General features: G+C 46.0%; 11 non-coding genes and 4 pseudogenes across 11 annotated transcripts; all 15 read right to left on the bottom strand.

Moving 5' to 3' along the window:
• Nucleotides 1-671: 671 nt before the first annotated feature.
• LOC141238590 (U2 spliceosomal RNA) lies at nucleotides 672-862 on the bottom strand. Its single transcript, XR_012304046.1, has one exon. It is a non-coding gene; the product is annotated as a U2 spliceosomal RNA (small nuclear RNA).
• Nucleotides 863-1979: 1117 nt separating this feature from the next.
• LOC141238589 (U2 spliceosomal RNA) lies at nucleotides 1980-2170 on the bottom strand. The gene has a single exon (XR_012304045.1). It is a non-coding gene; the product is annotated as a U2 spliceosomal RNA (small nuclear RNA).
• A 1118-nt stretch (nucleotides 2171-3288) lies between these two features.
• On the bottom strand, nucleotides 3289-3468 carry LOC141239036 (U2 spliceosomal RNA; annotated as a pseudogene).
• Nucleotides 3469-4259: 791 nt separating this feature from the next.
• LOC141239063 (U2 spliceosomal RNA) lies at nucleotides 4260-4349 on the bottom strand (annotated as a pseudogene).
• A 1117-nt stretch (nucleotides 4350-5466) lies between these two features.
• LOC141239035 (U2 spliceosomal RNA) lies at nucleotides 5467-5646 on the bottom strand (annotated as a pseudogene).
• Nucleotides 5647-6437: 791 nt separating this feature from the next.
• Nucleotides 6438-6527, bottom strand: LOC141239062 (U2 spliceosomal RNA; annotated as a pseudogene).
• A 1119-nt stretch (nucleotides 6528-7646) lies between these two features.
• LOC141238587 (U2 spliceosomal RNA) lies at nucleotides 7647-7837 on the bottom strand. Its single transcript, XR_012304043.1, has one exon. It is a non-coding gene; the product is annotated as a U2 spliceosomal RNA (small nuclear RNA).
• Nucleotides 7838-8956: 1119 nt separating this feature from the next.
• On the bottom strand, nucleotides 8957-9147 carry LOC141238979 (U2 spliceosomal RNA). Its single transcript, XR_012304420.1, has one exon. It is a non-coding gene; the product is annotated as a U2 spliceosomal RNA (small nuclear RNA).
• Nucleotides 9148-10264: 1117 nt separating this feature from the next.
• LOC141239021 (U2 spliceosomal RNA) lies at nucleotides 10265-10455 on the bottom strand. Its single transcript, XR_012304462.1, has one exon. It is a non-coding gene; the product is annotated as a U2 spliceosomal RNA (small nuclear RNA).
• Nucleotides 10456-11577: 1122 nt separating this feature from the next.
• LOC141238586 (U2 spliceosomal RNA) lies at nucleotides 11578-11768 on the bottom strand. Its single transcript, XR_012304042.1, has one exon. It is a non-coding gene; the product is annotated as a U2 spliceosomal RNA (small nuclear RNA).
• A 1119-nt stretch (nucleotides 11769-12887) lies between these two features.
• Nucleotides 12888-13078, bottom strand: LOC141238585 (U2 spliceosomal RNA). The gene has a single exon (XR_012304041.1). It is a non-coding gene; the product is annotated as a U2 spliceosomal RNA (small nuclear RNA).
• Nucleotides 13079-14192: 1114 nt separating this feature from the next.
• On the bottom strand, nucleotides 14193-14383 carry LOC141238584 (U2 spliceosomal RNA). The gene has a single exon (XR_012304040.1). It is a non-coding gene; the product is annotated as a U2 spliceosomal RNA (small nuclear RNA).
• Nucleotides 14384-15498: 1115 nt separating this feature from the next.
• LOC141238583 (U2 spliceosomal RNA) lies at nucleotides 15499-15689 on the bottom strand. Its single transcript, XR_012304039.1, has one exon. It is a non-coding gene; the product is annotated as a U2 spliceosomal RNA (small nuclear RNA).
• A 1116-nt stretch (nucleotides 15690-16805) lies between these two features.
• On the bottom strand, nucleotides 16806-16996 carry LOC141238954 (U2 spliceosomal RNA). Its single transcript, XR_012304396.1, has one exon. It is a non-coding gene; the product is annotated as a U2 spliceosomal RNA (small nuclear RNA).
• Nucleotides 16997-18114: 1118 nt separating this feature from the next.
• On the bottom strand, nucleotides 18115-18305 carry LOC141238582 (U2 spliceosomal RNA). The gene has a single exon (XR_012304038.1). It is a non-coding gene; the product is annotated as a U2 spliceosomal RNA (small nuclear RNA).
• Nucleotides 18306-19018: the final 713 nt, after the last annotated feature.

Genomic DNA, 19018 nt, shown 5'->3' with positions numbered 1-19018 from the left:
GTCTACTGCAGGCGGGATACCTGGATGGCTGAATGTCACTGAGAAGCTCACAGAGACCGCCATAAGCAACAGTTTAAAAGAATGCCACAGACTAATCAACCAAACTTTTTGGGTTGGTTTCTCTTTTATAGTCTGCAGGCATTAAATGAAAGAAGTCAGTGTTCCAGCAGAGGGAGACAACGTTTCAGAAAAGGTATTGTAGCAAACCAAAAAAGAAATTTTAAGCGCAGCAGAGTAACCAGCTCACATACCTGTTAGCTCAGGTGAGTTTAAAAGGCTGCTGTTGATAACAAGGGCATTTGCTAAATAGATGGTGTGTGTGCAACAATATACTGAAAGGTCAATTATATTGTGCAGCTTATCTCACCACCTGTAGTTATTTAGGTGAAAGCTCCAAAATGCTTGCCTAATATGTCTGTTTATCCAAAAGGAAGTATAGAGGGAGAGCTAGATAGATAGCATTGCATTACATTACATGGCAATGCAATGCACAGTTGCTGAAGTTGAACCAAAATGAGCTTGTCATCTGGCTTCTGCAACTTTTAACATGAAAAATCCAATGAGGAGAAGAAAAGCAAAGCCAAAGAGTCCATCCCAAAATCCGACAAACAAGCCAAATGAACAAAAAGCATTGAATTCAATTCTTTCTGATTTTAGAAACTGCATTAAAGAAGGGGTGCACCGGTCCTGGAGATACTGCAATACCAGGTCAATGCGTGGAGTGGACAGAGCAAGCTCTTTTTCCATCTCCCTGTTCTAAAAATCCATTTAATATATGGTCCCCAGATAGGGGACGTATCAGATATTAAACTGATAAGAACAGATACTACACTTGATCTTAGCCAAAAGGCCGAGAAGCGATAACCAGAATTGGTTTCGACTACGGTGCCACCCAAGGATTCTGAAAAGTCCATTTGTGGAGATGGCCACCTGGACTCCCGTTAAGAAGACATGCTGTCAACCTCTAGATCCCTCACATGCCTGCACTTTTCGGCTTGCTGCTGCTGCAATCCACGCGTTTTAGATCTGCATAACTCCACCTCTTTTAGCACAGTACCCTCAACCCCCGGCTGTTCCCACCCGCCTCAACACCGTTGGAAGGGAGGAGAACCAATTAAGGCGGGGGGGGGGTGGAACGAGCAGCTGTCTACCATTAGCAGGAGGGTTGCTGATTAATTACCTCTCCTGCTGCTGCTGCTGCTGCTGGCTGTCCAGCAGCAGACTGAAGGTGGCTGCTGCTGTGCGCAGGTATATAAAGGCTCAGAGCCTATTATGACACGCGCAGCCAGCGTTCCATTGCCACATTCCGTCTACTGCAGGCAGGATACCTGGATGGCTGAATGTCACTGAGAAGCTCACAGAGACCGCCATAAGCAACAGTTTAAAAGAATGCCACAGACTAATCAACCAAACTTTTTGGGTTGGTTTCTCTTTTATAGTCTGCAGGCATTAAATGAAAGAAGTCAGTGTTCCAGCAGAGGGAGACAACGTTTCAGAAAAGGCATTGTAGCAAACCAAAAAAGAAATTTTAAGTGCAGCAGAGTAACCAGCTCACATACCTGTTAGCTCAGGTGAGTTTAAAAGGCTGCTGTTGATAACAAGGGCATTTGCTAAATAGATGGTGTGTGTGCAACAATATACTGAAAGGTCAATTATATTGTGCAGCTTATCTCACCACCTGTAGTTATTTAGGTGAAAGCTCCAAAATGCTTGCCTAATATGTCTGTTTATCCAAAAGGAAGTATAGAGGGAGAGCTAGATAGATAGCATTGCATTACATTACATGGCAATGCAATGCACAGTTGCTGAAGTTGAACCAAAATGAGCTTGTCATCTGGCTTCTGCAACTTTTAACATGAAAAATCCAATGAGGAGAAGAAAAGCAAAGCCAAAGAGTCCATCCCAAAATCCGACAAACAAGCCAAATGAACAAAAAGCATTGAATTCAATTCTTTCTGATTTTAGAAACTGCATTAAAGAAGGGGTGCACCGGTCCTGGAGATACTGCAATACCAGGTCAATGCGTGGAGTGGACAGAGCAAGCTCTTTTTCCATCTCCCTGTTCTAAAAATCCATTTAATATATGGTCCCCAGATAGGGGACGTATCAGATATTAAACTGATAAGAACAGATACTACACTTGATCTTAGCCAAAAGGCCGAGAAGCGATAACCAGAATTGGTTTCCGACTACGGTGCCACCCAAGGATTCTGAAAAGTCCATTTGTGGAGATGGCCACCTGGACTCCCGTTAAGAAGACATGCTGTCAACCTCTAGATCCCTCACATGCCTGCACTTTTCGGCTTGCTGCTGCTGCAATCCACGCGTTTTAGATCTGCATAACTCCACCTCTTTTAGCACAGTACCCTCAACCCCCGGCTGTTCCCACCCGCCTCAACACCGTTGGAAGGGAGGAGAACCAATTAAGGCGGGGGGGGGGTGGAACGAGCAGCTGTCTACCCTTAGCAGGAGGGTTGCTGATTAATTACCTCTCCTGCTGCTGCTGCTGCTGCTGGCTGTCCAGCAGCAGACTGAAGGTGGCTGCTGCTGTGCGCAGGTATATAAAGGCTCAGAGCCTATTATGACACGCGCAGCCAGCGTTCCATTGCCACATTCCGTCTACTGCAGGCGGGATACCTGGATGGCTGAATGTCACTGAGAAGCTCACAGAGACCGCCATAAGCAACAGTTTAAAAGAATGCCACAGACTAATCAACCAAACTTTTTGGGTTGGTTTCTCTTTTATAGTCTGCAGGCATTAAATGAAAGAAGTCAGTGTTCCAGCAGAGGGAGACAACGTTTCAGAAAAGGCATTGTAGCAAACCAAAAAAGAAATTTTAAGCGCAGCAGAGTAACCAGCTCACATACCTGTTAGCTCAGGTGAGTTTAAAAGGCTGCTGTTGATAACAAGGGCATTTGCTAAATAGATGGTGTGTGTGCAACAATATACTGAAAGGTCAATTATATTGTGCAGCTTATCTCACCACCTGTAGTTATTTAGGTGAAAGCTCCAAAATGCTTGCCTAATATGTCTGTTTATCCAAAAGGAAGTATAGAGGGAGAGCTAGATAGATAGCATTGCATTACATTACATGGCAATGCAATGCACAGTTGCTGAAGTTGAACCAAAATGAGCTTGTCATCTGGCTTCTGCAACTTTTAACATGAAAAATCCAATGAGGAGAAGAAAAGCAAAGCCAAAGAGTCCATCCCAAAATCCGACAAACAAGCCAAATGAACAAAAAGCATTGAATTCAATTCTTTCTGATTTTAGAAACTGCATTAAAGAAGGGGTGCACCGGTCCTGGAGATACTGCAATACCAGGTCAATGCGTGGAGTGGACAGAGCAAGCTCTTTTTCCATCTCCCTGTTCTAAAAATCCATTTAATATATGGTCCCCAGATAGGGGACGTATCAGATATTAAACTGATAAGAACAGATTTTTTCTATCGAAAGCCCGAATTCGTGTACAAAACCCGAGTGCGCTTAAAAAAGTGACAAGTGCCACAAAAAAAGTGCACTAGGATGCTGGTCTTCTTGAAACCCTCTCCAAAAGGAGAAGGGTCCCCCAAACCATTCCCCGTCCCTCCGAGCCAAAAGGCCACAGCGAGGAACAGGGACAAAAAGCCACCTCCAGCCGAAGCCAGAGGCGACCCAATCTTACCCCCAGCACCTGCCCGAGTTCTCACCCGAGCAAGGCACTGGGAGCCAAAGACTGTGCTCCCCTCCCGGAAGAGGGGAGCCAACAACGCTCTCCTCCCGAAAGAGGAGAGCCAGGGGGGTTCAGGGGGGAGCGGAACCTGATGGCCACACACTCCCCCCCTAGACCTGCCAAGAGAGGAACCCGTAAGGGAACCGCATCCCGACAAAATCCTAGTAGGACGTGACACACGTGAATAAGTGGACACACAGTGACAAATAAATTAAATAAATAGTGAAGGTTTCACAGTATAATACTGCCCGGACCTTCGACCGGGAATTGAAAAATTCCCCATCCTAAGGCCAGAAGGCCCGGAATAAGGGTGTGTGCGAAGAAAGAAAATTTGAAGTGCTTGTGCAAATGTGCCATAAACTCAAGTGGGGTTCCCAATCCCAGTGAGTTAAGGCACCCCAGGGTAACCACTCCTGGGGCACTTCACACTTCGGGCTTTCGATCTTCCCCGGCCCAATGGCGTCGATCCTGGGGGGCCATGCTTTCCACCAGATGACTATATTAGCCACCTGGCATACTAACAAGCGCCTAAACCCCAGTGTGCACAATGTATCAATCTACTAGGGCGGCCAACATCCAAAACCGCCTTTTCGAAAGATACTACACTTGATCTTAGCCAAAAGGCCGAGAAGCGATAACCAGAATTGGTTTCCGACTACGGTGCCACCCAAGGATTCTGAAAAGTCCATTTGTGGAGATGGCCACCTGGACTCCCGTTAAGAAGACATGCTGTCAACCTCTAGATCCCTCACATGCCTGCACTTTTCGGCTTGCTGCTGCTGCAATCCACGCGTTTTAGATCTGCATAACTCCACCTCTTTTAGCACAGTACCCTCAACCCCCGGCTGTTCCCACCCGCCTCAACACCGTTGGAAGGGAGGATAACCAATTAAGGCGGGGGGGGGGGGTGGAACGAGCAGCTGTCTACCCTTAGCAGGAGGGTTGCTGATTAATTACCTCTCCTGCTGCTGCTGCTGCTGGCTGTCCAGCAGCAGACTGAAGGTGGCTGCTGCTGTGCGCAGGTATATAAAGGCTCAGAGCCTATTATGACACGCGCAGCCAGCGTTCCATTGCCACATTCCGTCTACTGCAGGCGGGATACCTGGATGGCTGAATGTCACTGAGAAGCTCACAGAGACCGCCATAAGCAACAGTTTAAAAGAATGCCACAGACTAATCAACCAAACTTTTTGGGTTGGTTTCTCTTTTATAGTCTGCAGGCATTAAATGAAAGAAGTCAGTGTTCCAGCAGAGGGAGACAACGTTTCAGAAAAGGCATTGTAGCAAACCAAAAAAGAAATTTTAAGCGCAGCAGAGTAACCAGCTCACATACCTGTTAGCTCAGGTGAGTTTAAAAGGCTGCTGTTGATAACAAGGGCATTTGCTAAATAGATGGTGTGTGTGCAACAATATACTGAAAGGTCAATTATATTGTGCAGCTTATCTCACCACCTGTAGTTATTTAGGTGAAAGCTCCAAAATGCTTGCCTAATATGTCTGTTTATCCAAAAGGAAGTATAGAGGGAGAGCTAGATAGATAGCATTGCATTACATTACATGGCAATGCAATGCACAGTTGCTGAAGTTGAACCAAAATGAGCTTGTCATCTGGCTTCTGCAACTTTTAACATGAAAAATCCAATGAGGAGAAGAAAAGCAAAGCCAAAGAGTCCATCCCAAAATCCGACAAACAAGCCAAATGAACAAAAAGCATTGAATTCAATTCTTTCTGATTTTAGAAACTGCATTAAAGAAGGGGTGCACCGGTCCTGGAGATACTGCAATACCAGGTCAATGCGTGGAGTGGACAGAGCAAGCTCTTTTTCCATCTCCCTGTTCTAAAAATCCATTTAATATATGGTCCCCAGATAGGGGACGTATCAGATATTAAACTGATAAGAACAGATTTTTTCTATCGAAAGCCCGAATTCGTGTACAAAACCCGAGTGCGCTTAAAAAAGTGACAAGTGCCACAAAAAAAGTGCACTAGGATGCTGGTCTTCTTGAAACCCTCTCCAAAAGGAGAAGGGTCCCCCAAACCATTCCCCGTCCCTCCGAGCCAAAAGGCCACAGCGAGGAACAGGGACAAAAAGCCACCTCCAGCCGAAGCCAGAGGCGACCCAATCTTACCCCCAGCACCTGCCCGAGTTCTCACCCGAGCAAGGCACTGGGAGCCAAAGACTGTGCTCCCCTCCCGGAAGAGGGGAGCCAACAACGCTCTCCTCCCGAAAGAGGAGAGCCAGGGGGGTTCAGGGGGGAGCGGAACCTGATGGCCACACACTCCCCCCCTAGACCTGCCAAGAGAGGAACCCGTAAGGGAACCGCATTCCGACAAAATCCTAGTAGGACGTGACACACGTGAATAAGTGGACACACAGTGACAAAGAAATTAAATAAATAGTGAAGGTTTCACAGTATAATACTGCCCGGACCTTCGACCGGGAATTGAAAAATTCCCCATCCTAAGGCCAGAAGGCCCGGAATAAGGGTGTGTGCGAAGAAAGAAAATTTGAAGTGCTTGTGCAAATGTGCCATAAACTCAAGTGGGGTTCCCAATCCCAGTGAGTTAAGGCACCCCAGGGTCACCACTCCTGGGGCACTTCACACTTCGGGCTTTCGATCTTCCCCGGCCCAATGGCGTCGATCCTGGGGGGCCATGCTTTCCACCAGATGACTATATTAGCCACCTGGCATACTAACAAGCGCCTAAACCCCAGTGTGCACAATGTATCAATCTACTAGGGCGGCCAACATCCAAAACCGCCTTTTCGAAAGATACTACACTTGATCTTAGCCAAAAGGCCGAGAAGCGATAACCAGAATTGGTTTCCGACTACGGTGCCACCCAAGGATTCTGAAAAGTCCATTTGTGGAGATGGCCACCTGGACTCCCGTTAAGAAGACATGCTGTCAACCTCTAGATCCCTCACATGCCTGCACTTTTCGGCTTGCTGCTGCTGCAATCCACGCGTTTTAGATCTGCATAACTCCACCTCTTTTAGCACAGTACCCTCAACCCCCGGCTGTTCCCACCCGCCTCAACACCGTTGGAAGGGAGGATAACCAATTAAGGCGGGGGGGGGGGTGGAACGAGCAGCTGTCTACCCTTAGCAGGAGGGTTGCTGATTAATTACCTCTCCTGCTGCTGCTGCTGCTGCTGGCTGTCCAGCAGCAGACTGAAGGTGGCTGCTGCTGTGCGCAGGTATATAAAGGCTCAGAGCCTATTATGACACGCGCAGCCAGCGTTCCATTGCCACATTCCGTCTACTGCAGGCGGGATACCTGGATGGCTGAATGTCACTGAGAAGCTCACAGAGACCGCCATAAGCAACAGTTTAAAAGAATGCCACAGACTAATCAACCAAACTTTTTGGGTTGGTTTCTCTTTTATAGTCTGCAGGCATTAAATGAAAGAAGTCAGTGTTCCAGCAGAGGGAGACAACGTTTCAGAAAAGGCATTGTAGCAAACCAAAAAAGAAATTTTAAGCGCAGCAGAGTAACCAGCTCACATACCTGTTAGCTCAGGTGAGTTTAAAAGGCTGCTGTTGATAACAAGGGCATTTGCTAAATAGATGGTGTGTGTGCAACAATATACTGAAAGGTCAATTATATTGTGCAGCTTATCTCACCACCTGTAGTTATTTAGGTGAAAGCTCCAAAATGCTTGCCTAATATGTCTGTTTATCCAAAAGGAAGTATAGAGGGAGAGCTAGATAGATAGCATTGCATTACATTACATGGCAATGCAATGCACAGTTGCTGAAGTTGAACCAAAATGAGCTTGTCATCTGGCTTCTGCAACTTTTAACATGAAAAATCCAATGAGGAGAAGAAAAGCAAAGCCAAAGAGTCCATCCCAAAATCCGACAAACAAGCCAAATGAACAAAAAGCATTGAATTCAATTCTTTCTGATTTTAGAAACTGCATTAAAGAAGGGGTGCACCGGTCCTGGAGATACTGCAATACCAGGTCAATGCGTGGAGTGGACAGAGCAAGCTCTTTTTCCATCTCCCTGTTCTAAAAATCCATTTAATATATGGTCCCCAGATAGGGGACGTATCAGATATTAAACTGATAAGAACAGATACTACACTTGATCTTAGCCAAAAGGCCGAGAAGCGATAACCAGAATTGGTTTCCGACTACGGTGCCACCCAAGGATTCTGAAAAGTCCATTTGTGGAGATGGCCACCTGGACTCCCGTTAAGAAGACATGCTGTCAACCTCTAGATCCCTCACATGCCTGCACTTTTCGGCTTGCTGCTGCTGCAATCCACGCGTTTTAGATCTGCATAACTCCACCTCTTTTAGCACAGTACCCTCAACCCCCGGCTGTTCCCACCCGCCTCAACACCGTTGGAAGGGAGGAGAACCAATTAAGGCGGGGGGGGGGGTGGAACGAGCAGCTGTCTACCCTTAGCAGGAGGGTTGCTGATTAATTACCTCTCCTGCTGCTGCTGCTGCTGCTGGCTGTCCAGCAGCAGACTGAAGGTGGCTGCTGCTGTGCGCAGGTATATAAAGGCTCAGAGCCTATTATGACACGCGCAGCCAGCGTTCCATTGCCACATTCCGTCTACTGCAGGCGGGATACCTGGATGGCTGAATGTCACTGAGAAGCTCACAGAGACCGCCATAAGCAACAGTTTAAAAGAATGCCACAGACTAATCAACCAAACTTTTTGGGTTGGTTTCTCTTTTATAGTCTGCAGGCATTAAATGAAAGAAGTCAGTGTTCCAGCAGAGGGAGACAACGTTTCAGAAAAGGCATTGTAGCAAACCAAAAAAGAAATTTTAAGCGCAGCAGAGTAACCAGCTCACATACCTGTTAGCTCAGGTGAGTTTAAAAGGCTGCTGTTGATAACAAGGGCATTTGCTAAATAGATGGTGTGTGTGCAACAATATACTGAAAGGTCAATTATATTGTGCAGCTTATCTCACCACCTGTAGTTATTTAGGTGAAAGCTCCAAAATGCTTGCCTAATATGTCTGTTTATCCAAAAGGAAGTATAGAGGGAGAGCTAGATAGATAGCATTGCATTACATTACATGGCAATGCAATGCACAGTTGCTGAAGTTGAACCAAAATGAGCTTGTCATCTGGCTTCTGCAACTTTTAACATGAAAAATCCAATGAGGAGAAGAAAAGCAAAGCCAAAGAGTCCATCCCAAAATCCGACAAACAAGCCAAATGAACAAAAAGCATTGAATTCAATTCTTTCTGATTTTAGAAACTGCATTAAAGAAGGGGTGCACCGGTCCTGGAGATACTGCAATACCAGGTCAATGCGTGGAGTGGACAGAGCAAGCTATTTTTCCATCTCCCTGTTCTAAAAATCCATTTAATATATGGTCCCCAGATAGGGGACGTATCAGATATTAAACTGATAAGAACAGATACTACACTTGATCTTAGCCAAAAGGCCGAGAAGCGATAACCAGAATTGGTTTCCGACTACGGTGCCACCCAAGGATTCTGAAAAGTCCATTTGTGGAGATGGCCACCTGGACTCCCGTTAAGAAGACATGCTGTCAACCTCTAGATCCCTCACATGCCTGCACGTTTCGGCTTGCTGCTGCTGCAATCCACGCGTTTTAGATCTGCATAACTCCACCTCTTTTAGCACAGTACCCTCAACCCCCGGCTGTTCCCACCCGCCTCAACACCGTTGGAAGGGAGGAGAACCAATTAAGGCGGGGGGGGGTGGAACGAGCAGCTGTCTACCCTTAGCAGGAGGGTTGCTGATTAATTACCTCTCCTGCTGCTGCTGCTGCTGCTGGCTGTCCAGCAGCAGACTGAAGGTGGCTGCTGCTGTGCGCAGGTATATAAAGGCTCAGAGCCTATTATGACACGCACAGCCAGCGTTCCATTGCCACATTCCGTCTACTGCAGGCGGGATACCTGGATGGCTGAATGTCACTGAGAAGCTCACAGAGACCGCCATAAGCAACAGTTTAAAAGAATGCCACAGACTAATCAACCAAACTTTTTGGGTTGGTTTCTCTTTTATAGTCTGCAGGCATTAAATGAAAGAAGTCAGTGTTCCAGCAGAGGGAGACAACGTTTCAGAAAAGGCATTGTAGCAAACCAAAAAAGAAATTTTAAGCGCAGCAGAGTAACCAGCTCACATACCTGTTAGCTCAGGTGAGTTTAAAAGGCTGCTGTTGATAACAAGGGCATTTGCTAAATAGATGGTGTGTGTGCAACAATATACTGAAAGGTCAATTATATTGTGCAGCTTATCTCACCACCTGTAGTTATTTAGGTGAAAGCTCCAAAATGCTTGCCTAATATGTCTGTTTATCCAAAAGGAAGTATAGAGGGAGAGCTAGATAGATAGCATTGCATTACATTACATGGCAATGCAATGCACAGTTGCTGAAGTTGAACCAAAATGAGCTTGTCATCTGGCTTCTGCAACTTTTAACATGAAAAATCCAATGAGTAGAAGAAAAGCAAAGCCAAAGAGTCCATCCCAAAATCCGACAAACAAGCCAAATAAACAAAAAGCATTGAATTCAATTCTTTCTGATTTTAGAAACTGCATTAAAGAAGGGGTGCACCGGTCCTGGAGATACTGCAATACCAGGTCAATGCGTGGAGTGGACAGAGCAAGCTCTTTTTCCATCTCCCTGTTCTAAAAATCCATTTAATATATGGTCCCCAGATAGGGGACGTATCAGATATTAAACTGATAAGAACAGATACTACACTTGATATTAGCCAAAAGGCCGAGAAGCGATAACCAGATTTGGTTTCCGACTACGGTGCCACCCAAGGATTCTGAAAAGTCCATTTGTGGAGATGGCCACCTGGACTCCCGTTAAGAAGACATGCTGTCAACCTCTAGATCCCTCACATGCCTGCACTTTTCGGCTTGCTGCTGCTGCAATCCACGCGTTTTAGATCTGCATAACTCCACCTCTTTTAGCACAGTACCCTCAACCCCCGGCTGTTCCCACCCGCCTCAACACCGTTGGAAGGGAGGAGAACCAATTAAGGCGGGGTGGGGGGGGGTGGAACGAGCAGCTGTCTACCCTTAGCAGGAGGGTTGCTGATTAATTACCTCTCCTGCTGCTGCTGCTGCTGCTGGCTGTCCAGCAGCAGACTGAAGGTGGCTGCTGCTGTGCGCAGGTATATAAAGGCTCAGAGCCTATTATGACACGCGCAGCCAGCGTTCCATTGCCACATTCCGTCTACTGCAGGCGGGATACCTGGATGGCTGAATGTCACTGAGAAGCTCACAGAGACCGCCATAAGCAACAGTTTAAAAGAATGCCACAGACTAATCAACCAAACTTTTTGGGTTGTTTTCTCTTTTATAGTCTGCAGGCATTAAATGAAAGAAGTCAGTGTTCCAGCAGAGGGAGACAACGTTTCAGAAAAGGCATTGTAGCAAACCAAAAAAGAAATTTTAAGCGCAGCAGAGTAACCAGCTCACATACCTGTTAGCTCAGGTGAGTTTAAAAGGCTGCTGTTGATAACAAGGGCATTTGCTAAATAGATGGTGTGTGTGCAACAATATACTGAAAGGTCAATTATATTGTGCAGCTTATCTCACCACCTGTAGTTATTTAGGTGAAAGCTCCAAAATGCTTGCCTAATATGTCTGTTTATCCAAAAGGAAGTATAGAGGGAGAGCTAGATAGATAGCATTGCATTACATTACATGGCAATGCAATGCACAGTTGCTGAAGTTGAACCAAAATGAGCTTGTCATCTGGCTTCTGCAACTTTTAACATGAAAAATCCAATGAGGAGAAGAAAAGCAAAGCCAAAGAGTCCATCCCAAAATCCGACAAACAAGCCAAATGAACAAAAAGCATTGAATTCAATTCTTTCTGATTTTAGAAACTGCATTAAAGAAGGGGTGCACCGGTCCTGGAGATACTGCAATACCAGGTCAATGCGTGGAGTGGACAGAGCAAGCTCTTTTTCCATCTCCCTGTTCTAAAAATCCATTTAATATATGGTCCCCAGATAGGGGACGTATCAGATATTAAACTGATAAGAACAGATACTACACTTGATCTTAGCCAAAAGGCCGAGAAGCGATAACCAGAATTGGTTTCCGACTACGGTGCCACCCAAGGATTCTGAAAAGTCCATTTGTGGAGATGGCCACCTGGACTCCCGTTAAGAAGACATGCTGTCAACCTCTAGATCCCTCACATGCCTGCACTTTTCGGCTTGCTGCTGCTGCAATCCACGCGTTTTAGATCTGCATAACTCCACCTCTTTTAGCACAGTACCCTCAACCCCCGGCTGTTCCCACCCGCCTCAACACCGTTGGAAGGGAGGAGAACCAATTAAGGCGGGGGGGGGGGTGGAACGAGCAGCTGTCTACCCTTAGCAGGAGGGTTGCTGATTAATTACCTCTCCTGCTGCTGCTGCTGCTGCTGGCTGTCCAGCAGCAGACTGAAGGTGGCTGCTGCTGTGCGCAGGTATATAAAGGCTCAGAGCCTATTATGACACGCGCAGCCAGCGTTCCATTGCCACATTCCGTCTACTGCAGGCGGGATACCTGGATGGCTGAATGTCACTGAGAAGCTCACAGAGACCGCCATAAGCAACAGTTTAAAAGAATGCCACAGACTAATCAACCAAACTTTTTGGGTTGGTTTCTCTTTTATAGTCTGCAGGCATTAAATGAAAGAAGTCAGTGTTCCAGCAGAGGGAGACAACGTTTCAGAAAAGGCATTGTAGCAAACCAAAAAAGAAATTTTAAGCGCAGCAGAGTAACCAGCTCACATACCTGTTAGCTCAGGTGAGTTTAAAAGGCTGCTGTTGATAACAAGGGCATTTGCTAAATAGATGGTGTGTGTGCAACAATATACTGAAAGGTCAATTATATTGTGCAGCTTATCTCACCACCTGTAGTTATTTAGGTGAAAGCTCCAAAATGCTTGCCTAATATGTCTGTTTATCCAAAAGGAAGTATAGAGGGAGAGCTAGATAGATAGCATTGCATTACATTACATGGCAATGCAATGCACAGTTGCTGAAGTTGAACCAAAATGAGCTTGTCATCTGGCTTCTGCAACTTTTAACATGAAAAATCCAATGAGGAGAAGAAAAGCAAAGCCAAAGAGTCCATCCCAAAATCCGACAAACAAGCCAAATGAACAAAAAGCATTGAATTCAATTCTTTCTGATTTTAGAAACTGCATTAAAGAAGGGGTGCACCGGTCCTGGAGATACTGCAATACCAGGTCAATGCGTGGAGTGGACAGAGCAAGCTCTTTTTCCATCTCCCTGTTCTAAAAATCCATTTAATATATGGTCCCCAGATAGGGGACGTATCAGATATTAAACTGATAAGAACAGATACTACACTTGATCTTAGCCAAAAGGCCGAGAAGCGATAACCAGAATTGGTTTCCGACTACGGTGCCACCCAAGGATTCTGAAAAGTCCATTTGTGGAGATGGCCACCTGGACTCCCGTTAAGAAGACATGCTGTCAACCTCTAGATCCCTCACATGCCTGCACTTTTCGGCTTGCTGCTGCTGCAATCCACGCGTTTTAGATCTGCATAACTCCACCTCTTTTAGCACAGTACCCTCAGCCCCCGGCTGTTCCCACCCGCCTCAACACCGTTGGAAGGGAGGAGAACCAATTAAGGCGGGGGGGGGTGGAACGAGCAGCTGTCTACCCTTAGCAGGAGGGTTGCTGATTAATTACCTCTCCTGCTGCTGCTGCTGCTGGCTGTCCAGCAGCAGACTGAAGGTGGCTGCTGCTGTGCGCAGGTATATAAAGGCTCAGAGCCTATTATGACACGCGCAGCCAGCGTTCCATTGCCACATTCCGTCTACTGCAGGCGGGATACCTGGATGGCTGAATGTCACTGAGAAGCTCACAGAGACCGCCATAAGCAACAGTTTAAAAGAATGCCACAGACTAATCAACCAAACTTTTTGGGTTGGTTTCTCTTTTATAGTCTGCAGGCATTAAATGAAAGAAGTCAGTGTTCCAGCAGAGGGAGACAACGTTTCAGAAAAGGCATTGTAGCAAACCAAAAAAGAAATTTTAAGCGCAGCAGAGTAACCAGCTCACATACCTGTTAGCTCAGGTGAGTTTAAAAGGCTGCTGTTGATAACAAGGGCATTTGCTAAATAGATGGTGTGTGTGCAACAATATACTGAAAGGTCAATTATATTGTGCAGCTTATCTCACCACCTGTAGTTATTTAGGTGAAAGCTCCAAAATGCTTGCCTAATATGTCTGTTTATCCAAAAGGAAGTATAGAGGGAGAGCTAGATAGATAGCATTGCATTACATTACATGGCAATGCAATGCACAGTTGCTGAAGTTGAACCAAAATGAGCTTGTCATCTGGCTTCTGCAACTTTTAACATGAAAAATCCAATGAGGAGAAGAAAAGCAAAGCCAAAGAGTCCATCCCAAAATCCGACAAACAAGCCAAATGAACAAAAAGCATTGAATTCAATTCTTTCTGATTTTAGAAACTGCATTAAAGAAGGGGTGCACCGGTCCTGGAGATACTGCAATACCAGGTCAATGCGTGGAGTGGACAGAGCAAGCTCTTTTTCCATCTCCCTGTTCTAAAAATCCATTTAATATATGGTCCCCAGATAGGGGACGTATCAGATATTAAACTGATAAGAACAGATACTACACTTGATCTTAGCCAAAAGGCCGAGAAGCGATAACCAGAATTGGTTTCCGACTACGGTGCCACCCAAGGATTCTGAAAAGTCCATTTGTGGAGATGGCCACCTGGACTCCCGTTAAGAAGACATGCTGTCAACCTCTAGATCCCTCACATGCCTGCACTTTTCGGCTTGCTGCTGCTGCAATCCACGCGTTTTAGATCTGCATAACTCCACCTCTTTTAGCACAGTACCCTCAACCCCCGGCTGTTCCCACCCGCCTCAACACCGTTGGAAGGGAGGAGAACCAATTAAGGCGGGGGGGGGGGTGGAACGAGCAGCTGTCTACCCTTAGCAGGAGGGTTGCTGATTAATTACCTCTCCTGCTGCTGCTGCTGCTGGCTGTCCAGCAGCAGACTGAAGGTGGCTGCTGCTGTGCGCAGGTATATAAAGGCTCAGAGCCTATTATGACACGCGCAGCCAGCGTTCCATTGCCACATTCCGTCTACTGCAGGCGGGATACCTGGATGGCTGAATGTCACTGAGAAGCTCACAGAGACCGCCATAAGCAACAGTTTAAAAGAATTCCACAGACTAATCAACCAAACTTTTTGGGTTGGTTTCTCTTTTATAGTCTGCAGGCATTAAATGAAAGAAGTCAGTGTTCCAGCAGAGGGAGACAATGTTTCAGAAAAGGCATTGTAGCAAACCAAAAAAGAAATTTTAAGCGCAGCAGAGTAACCAGCTCACATACCTGTTAGCTCAGGTGAGTTTAAAAGGCTGCTGTTGATAACAAGGGCATTTGCTAAATAGATGGTGTGTGTGCAACAATATACTGAAAGGTCAATTATATTGTGCAGCTTTCTCACCACCTGTAGTTATTTAGGTGAAAGCTCCAAAATGCTTGCCTAATATGTCTGTTTATCCAAAAGGAAGTATAGAGGGAGAGCTAGATAGATAGCATTGGATTACATTACATGGCAATGCAATGCACAGTTGCTGAAGTTGAACCAAAATGAGCTTGTCATCTGGCTTCTGCAACTTTTAACATGAAAAATCCAATGAGGAGAAGAAAAGCAAAGCCAAAGAGTCCATCCCAAAATCCGACAAACAAGCCAAATGAACAAAAAGCATTGAATTCAATTCTTTCTGATTTTAGAAACTGCATTAAAGAAGGGGTGCACCGGTCCTGGAGATACTGCAATACCAGGTCAATGCGTGGAGTGGACAGAGCAAGCTCTTTTTCCATCTCCCTGTTCTAAAAATCCATTTAATATATGGTCCCCAGATAGGGGACGTATCAGATATTAAACTGATAAGAACAGATACTACACTTGATCTTAGCCAAAAGGCCGAGAAGCGATAACCAGAATTGGTTTCCGACTACGGTGCCACCCAAGGATTCTGAAAAGTCCATTTGTGGAGATGGCCACCTGGACTCCCGTTAAGAAGACATGCTGTCAACCTCTAGATCCCTCACATGCCTGCACTTTTCGGCTTGCTGCCGCTGCAATCCACGCGTTTTAGATCTGCATAACTCCACCTCTTTTAGCACAGTACCCTCAACCCCCGGCTGTTCCCACCCGCCTCAACACCGTTGGAAGGGAGGAGAACCAATTAAGGCGGGGGGGGGGGAACGAGCAGCTGTCTACCCTTAGCAGGAGGGTTGCTGATTAATTACCTCTCCTGCTGCTGCTGCTGCTGCTGGCTGTCCAGCAGCAGACTGAAGGTGGCTGCTGCTGTGCGCAGGTATATAAAGGCTCAGAGCCTATTATGACACGCGCAGCCAGCGTTCCATTGCCACATTCCGTCTACTGCAGGCGGGATACCTGGATGGCTGAATGTCACTGAGAAGCTCACAGAGACCGCCATAAGCAACAGTTTAAAAGAATGCCACAGACTAATCAACCAAACTTTTTGGGTTGGTTTCTCTTTTATATTCTGCAGGCATTAAATGAAAGAAGTCAGTGTTCCAGCAGAGGGAGACAACGTTTCAGAAAAGGCATTGTAGCAAACCAAAAAAGAAATTTTAAGCGCAGCAGAGTAACCAGCTCACATACCTGTTAGCTCAGGTGAGTTTAAAAGGCTGCTGTTGATAACAAGGGCATTTGCTAAATAGATGGTGTGTGTGCAACAATATACTGAAAGGTCAATTATATTGTGCAGCTTATCTCACCACCTGTAGTTATTTAGGTGAAAGCTCCAAAATGCTTGCCTAATATGTCTGTTTATCCAAAAGGAAGTATAGAGGGAGAGCTAGATAGATAGCATTGCATTACATTACATGGCAATGCAATGCACAGTTGCTGAAGTTGAACCAAAATGAGCTTGTCATCTGGCTTCTGCAACTTTTAACATGAAAAATCCAATGAGGAGAAGAAAAGCAAAGCCAAAGAGTCCATCCCAAAATCCGACAAACAAGCCAAATGAACAAAAAGCATTGAATTCAATTCTTTCTGATTTTAGAAACTGCATTAAAGAAGGGGTGCACCGGTCCTGGAGATACTGCAATACCAGGTCAATGCGTGGAGTGGACAGAGCAAGCTCTTTTTCCATCTCCCTGTTCTAAAAATCCATTTAATATATGGTCCCCAGATAGGGGATGTATCAGATATTAAACTGATAAGAACAGATACTACACTTGATCTTAGCCAAAAGGCCGAGAAGCGATAACCAGAATTGGTTTCCGACTACGGTGCCACCCAAGGATTCTGAAAAGTCCATTTGTGGAGATGGCCACCTGGACTCCCGTTAAGAAGACATGCTGTCAACCTCTAGATCCCTCACATGCCTGCACTTTTCGGCTTGCTGCTGCTGCAATCCACGCGTTTTAGATCTGCATAACTCCACCTCTTTTAGCACAGTACCCTCAACCCCCGGCTGTTCCCACCCGCCTCAACACCGTTGGAAGGGAGGAGAACCAATTAAGGCGGGGGGGGGGTGGAACGAGCAGCTGTCTACCCTTAGCAGGAGGGTTGCTGATTAATTACCTCTCCTGCTGCTGCTGCTGCTGCTGGCTGTCCAGCAGCAGACTGAAGGTGGCTGCTGCTGTGCGCAGGTATATAAAGGCTCAGAGCCTATTATGACACGCGCAGCCAGCGTTCCATTGCCACATTCCGTCTACTGCAGGCGGGATACCTGGATGGCTGAATGTCACTGAGAAGCTCACAGAGACCGCCATAAGCAACAGTTTAAAAGAATGCCACAGACTAATCAACCAAACTTTTTGGGTTGGTTTCTCTTTTATAGTCTGCAGGCATTAAATGAAAGAAGTCAGTGTTCCAGCAGAGGGAGACAACGTTTCAGAAAAGGCATTGTAGCAAACCAAAAAAGAAATTTTAAGCGCAGCAGAGTAACCAGCTCACATACCTGTTAGCTCAGGTGAGTTTAAAAGGCTGCTGTTGATAACAAGGGCATTTGCTAAATAGATGGTGTGTGTGCAACAATATACTGAAAGGTCAATTATATTGTGCAGCTTATCTCACCACCTGTAGTTATTTAGGTGAAAGCTCCAAAATGCTTGCCTAATATGTCTGTTTATCCAAAAGGAAGTATAGAGGGAGAGCTAGATAGATAGCATTGCATTACATTACATGGCAATGCAATGCACAGTTGCTGAAGTTGAACCAAAATGAGCTTGTCATCTGGCTTCTGCAACTTTTAACATGAAAAATCCAATGAGGAGAAGAAAAGCAAAGCCAAAGAGTCCATCCCAAAATCCGACAAACAAGCCAAATGAACAAAAAGCATTGAATTCAATTCTTTCTGATTTTAGAAACTGCATTAAAGAAGGGGTGCACCGGTCCTGGAGATACTGCAATACCAGGTCAATGCGTGGAGTGGACAGAGCAAGCTCTTTTTCCATCTCCCTGTTCTAAAAATCCATTTAATATATGGTCCCCAGATAGGGGACGTATCAGATATTAAACTGATAAGAACAGATACTACACTTGATCTTAGCCAAAAGGCCGAGAAGCGATAACCAGAATTGGTTTCCGACTACGGTGCCACCTAAGGATTCTGAAAAGTCCATTTGTGGAGATGGCCACCTGGACTCCCGTTAAGAAGACATGCTGTCAACCTCTAGATCCCTCACATGCCTGCACTTTTCGGCTTGCTGCTGCTGCAATCCACGCGTTTTAGATCTGCATAACTCCACCTCTTTTAGCACAGTACCCTCAACCCCCGGCTGTTCCCACCCGCCTCAACACCGTTGGAAGGGAGGAGAACCAATTAAGGCGGGGGGGGGGGTGGAACGAGCAGCTGTCTACCCTTAGCAGGAGGGTTGCTGATTAATTACCTCTCCTGCTGCTGCTGCTGCTGGCTGTCCAGCAGCAGACTGAAGGTGGCTGCTGCTGTGCGCAGGTATATAAAGGCTCAGAGCCTATTATGACACGCGCAGCCAGCGTTCCATTGCCATATTCCGTCTACTGCAGGCGGGATACCTGAATGGCTGAATGTCACTGAGAAGCTCACAGAGACCGCCATAAGCAACAGTTTAAAAGAATGCCACAGACTAATCAACCAAACTTTTTGGGTTGGTTTCTCTTTTATAGTCTGCAGGCATTAAATGAAAGAAGTCAGTGTTCCAGCAGAGGGAGACAACGTTTCAGAAAAGGCATTGTAGCAAACCAAAAAAGAAATTTTAAGCAAAGCAGAGTAACCAGCTCACATACCTGTTAGCTCAGGTGAG

This window comes from Phyllobates terribilis, unplaced genomic scaffold (genome assembly GCF_046119375.1).
Source record: "Phyllobates terribilis strain yellow unplaced genomic scaffold, ASM4611937v1 Scaffold_763__1_contigs__length_703860, whole genome shotgun sequence".
NCBI lineage: Eukaryota > Metazoa > Chordata > Amphibia > Anura > Dendrobatidae > Phyllobates > Phyllobates terribilis.
The sequence above is the reverse complement of the archived record's forward strand: the minus strand, read 5'-3'. Positions and strand labels throughout refer to the sequence as shown.